Source organism: Microtus ochrogaster, chromosome 4 (genome assembly GCF_000317375.1).
Source record: "Microtus ochrogaster isolate Prairie Vole_2 chromosome 4, MicOch1.0, whole genome shotgun sequence".
Classification (NCBI taxonomy): Eukaryota; Metazoa; Chordata; class Mammalia; order Rodentia; family Cricetidae; genus Microtus; species Microtus ochrogaster.
The window spans coordinates 48,820,484-48,824,511 of record NC_022011.1 but is presented as its reverse complement, the minus strand read 5'-3'; the positions used below and the strand labels follow the sequence as shown (position 1 = coordinate 48,824,511).

The 4,028-nt window shown below is 42.1% G+C and overlaps 1 pseudogene; it reads right to left on the bottom strand.

Annotated features, from left to right (window-relative positions):
* Positions 1–2,529: 2,529 nt before the first annotated feature.
* Positions 2,530–3,426, bottom strand: LOC101989625 (annotated as a pseudogene).
* Between the last annotated feature and the right edge of the window lie 602 nt (positions 3,427–4,028).

The window sequence follows — 4,028 nt, the reverse complement described above, 5'->3', positions numbered from 1 at the left end:
CAGGGAAATGCAAATCAAAACAACTCTGAGATATCATCTTACACCTGTCAGAATGGCTAAGATCAAAAACACTAATGACAGCTTATACTGGAGAGGATGTGGAGCAAGGAGAACCCTCATCCATTGCTGGTGGGAATGCAAACTTGTACAACCACTTTGGAAATCAGTATGGTGGTTTCTCAGAAAATTGGGCATCAACATACCTCAGGATCCACTCTTGGGTATATACCCAAAAGATGCTCAATCATACTACAAAAGCATTTGTTCATATACACAAAAGCCAGAACCTGGAAAGAACCTAGATGCCCCTCAACCCAAGAATGGATAAAGAAAATGTGGCACATTTACACATTAGAGTACTATTCAATGGTTTAAAAAAAAAAAGACATTTTGAATTTTGCATGTAAATGGATGGAATTAGAAAACACTATCCTGAGTGAGGTAACCCAGACCCAAAAAGATGAATATGGTATGTACTCACTCATAAGTGGATACTAGCCATAAACAAAGGACATTGAGCCTATAGTTCATGATCCTAGAGAAGCTAAGTAATAAGGTGAGCCCAAAGAAAAACATATATAGACCCACCTGGAAATTGGAAACAGACAAGATTGCCTGACAAAATTAAGAGCATGGGGGTGGTGGGAAGAAGGAGGGTGTGGAAGGAAAAAAGAAGGGGAGAAGGGGAAGGTTGAGAAGAACTTGAGGAAATGGGACAGTCGAGATGGAGGAAGGACAGAGATGAGAGCAAGGAAAGAGATATCTTGATTAAGGGAACCATTATAGGGTTAGCAGAAACCTGGCTCTAGAGAAATTCCCAGGAATCCACAAGGATAACCCCGCCTAAGACCCTAGGCACTAGAGGAGAGAGGGCCCCCACCTTGGCTTGCCCTGTAATCAGATGATTATCTTTTTTGTTTTTGTTTTTGTTTGTTTTTGTTTTGTTTATTTGTTTGTTTGTTTTGAGACAAGGTTTCTCTGTAGCTTTGGTGCCTATTCTGAAACGAGCTCTTGTAGACCAGGCTGGCCTCGAACTCATAGAGATCCGCCTGCCTCTGCTTAAAAGGCCACCACCATCCGGCTCTGATGATTATCTTAAATATCACCATAGAACCTTCATCCAGCAACTGATGGAAACAGAGGCAGAGACGCACATCAGTGCACTGGACTGAGCTCCCAAAGTCCAGTTGAAGAGTGGGAGGAGTGAGAATATGAGCAAAGAGGTCAAGACCATGATGGGTTCATCCACTTAAACAGTTTACCTGAGCTAATGAGATCGCCAACTCCAGCTGGACTGGGAAGGAACAAGCATAGGACCAAACTAGTCCCTCTGAATGTGGTTGACAGTTGCATGGCTGGGGAAAGCTGCAGGGCCACTGGCAGGCTTTATCCTCACTGCAGGTATTGAATTTTTGGGATCTATTCTCTTTGGATGTATACCTTGCTCAATGTAGTAGTATGAGCAGCGGGGCTGTGTCCCCAGCACCCCAGCCACCTGCTAGCTTATGCCCAAAATAATTACACGGAAACTGTATTCTTTTAAACACTGCTTGGCCCACTAGCTCTAGCCTCTTACGGGCTAATTCTCATATTTTGTCTAACCCATTTCTAATAATCTGCATAGCACCACTAGGTGCGCTTACCGGGAAAGATTCAGCATGTCTGACCTGGCGGCTTGCTCCATCGAGTCTGCCCGGGAGAGGGGAGCATGGCGTCTCTGCTCCAGAGAGCAGAGCTGTCGAGTCTGAGCTCACTTCCTCTTCCTCCCAGCATTCTGTTCTGTTTACTCCACCCACCTATGTTTTAACCTATGAGGCCAAGCAGTTTCTTTATTATAATTAACCAATGGCCTTCCTCCATCAGCTCAGCCTAGAAATAGTAGGGAGGGCCTTGGACTTTCTACAAAGCAATGTGCCTTAGCCTCTCTGAGGATTAGATGGGGGTGGGGTGGGAGGGTGTGTGGAGGGAATGAGAGGAGGGGATGGGGTGGGAACTTGGATTGGTATTTTTTTAAAGAATCTAATAATTTTTTTAAAAATTAAATGTAAACGAAGAGCAAGTTGGGAAATAAAAGGTTTATTTCATCTGACAGTTCCATATCACAGTCCATCATTCAGAGAAATCAGAACAGGAACCGAAGGACAGGACCTAAAGGCTTGTTTGTTTATTTTTTTTTGAAGTAAGTGTCATTTTTAATTGAAAAGCTAACAAATGTCTAGTTACAGCCCCTTGAAAAGCTAACAAATGTCGGGGTACAGCCCTCCTCTCAAACCAAAATGGGTAGTAAACTAAATCTCTAGGCAATATATTCAAAGCTGAGATTAAAAATTAAAGGGGAGGCAGATAAGACAAAACAAGTCCTCAGATCCAATTAAGAGAGCCCAGTTGTATACAAGTTTACCAGCAGCAAAGAGGCTAGAACACATCTTAACAACCCCACTTGCAACACTGACTTCAAGTTCCCTTGTTCCAGTTTCCAACTCATGAACAAAGATCATGTTTTATCAATTCTATTTCAGAATACTTCTCATAAGTTGTTTTATTTACAATGCCAACTTTCAAAGGCTCACTGAAGTTAACTGGACAATGAACTAGGCAGAAATCACTTTACAGAAAGAGGGAAAGCTCAAAATGCCACTTTCCACAGAGAACCCAAAAGTTCAGTTTTATTCAGAATACTGAAAAAAAACAAAAACAAAAGAACTTTTGCTCATAGAAGAAACTCAGCCATAGGTCAGATCTGTACCGGAACTACGCATGCAGTGAGGATGAGACTGCGTTTGTCTGCTGTTCTAATACTAACAATTATAAACAGAGCAGTGCAACTAGCATGTGGAACAACCCTTCTAGTGTTACAGTGTCAGGCACAGCACTTCACTTCTCTTCACTCCACTGGTTCTCTTTGTGTACCTGGGCCTCTTCCTCTTTAATAAAGTCATTTTTGATATTGAAGGTTTTTATGAATCTCCTCAGTTTTCCCCTTAATCATATTGGCCACAGTCTTGCATGTGACATCAAGCAAACCTTTGATGTCTAAGTAGTTTGCAGCCAGAATAAGTTCAAAAAGTGTTCCTTGGTCAACTTTCAGGAATTCTTGGTCCCAAACAGGAATATCATCTGTCTGCTTTTTTTTGTTGTTGTTGTTCTCATCATCCTCAGGAGGAGGAGGGTCATCCTTGTGATGGGTGCACCACTGAATGACCTTTTTTAGAATTGCTGCATTAACATTTGGTAAAGGAACAGGATCATCATCTCCCTCATCATCCATTCCCAAATCTTCCAGCATGGTCTTGATAGTCACAGATTGTTTGGCAATTTCTACATCAACTTCAAATATCTCTCCATCAGAACTCTGCAACTTTATCGAAGGCATGGTGCTCGGTCTCAAGACCACGGGCCTGAGGCTGCCGGTCGCCAATCACAGAGAAGATATGAGGAGAACAAGGCCACTCGTTTGTTTATTTTAATAAGACCCCAGCAAGCTCAGCAGTTAAGAGTGTGTGCTGCTCTTACAGAGAACCCAGGTTCAGTTCCCAGCACCCACACTGGGCAGCTTACAACCATCTGTAACTCCAGCTCTAGGGGATCTGACACCCTCACCTGGCCTCCACTGGAACCCACATGCAGCAGACTCTCACATAGATACACACACACAAATAAAAATTTAAAAAACAGATAACAAAAGCAAAAATAGATAAAGGGGGCTAGAGCCAACTGTGATGTTTCTGCACAGCAAAGGAAGCCATCAGTACAGTGAAGATACAACTGAAGATAGGGCCAAATATTTGCAAACTATCCCAACAAAGGGTTAACATTCAAGTCCATAAGTTATTCGGAACACAAAAAAACAAGACCCAGAGAAAGAGTAGAACAAAGAAGCATTGATTTTTTTAAAAATCCACAGTGCCAGTAATTATATACATCACCTAAACAGGCTTATAAAAGAAAAAAAGTGATGCCTGACTCTGTAAAACAAAAAACAAAAACTGTGGTTTGAATGAAAATGGCCCCATAGGCTCCCATAATTG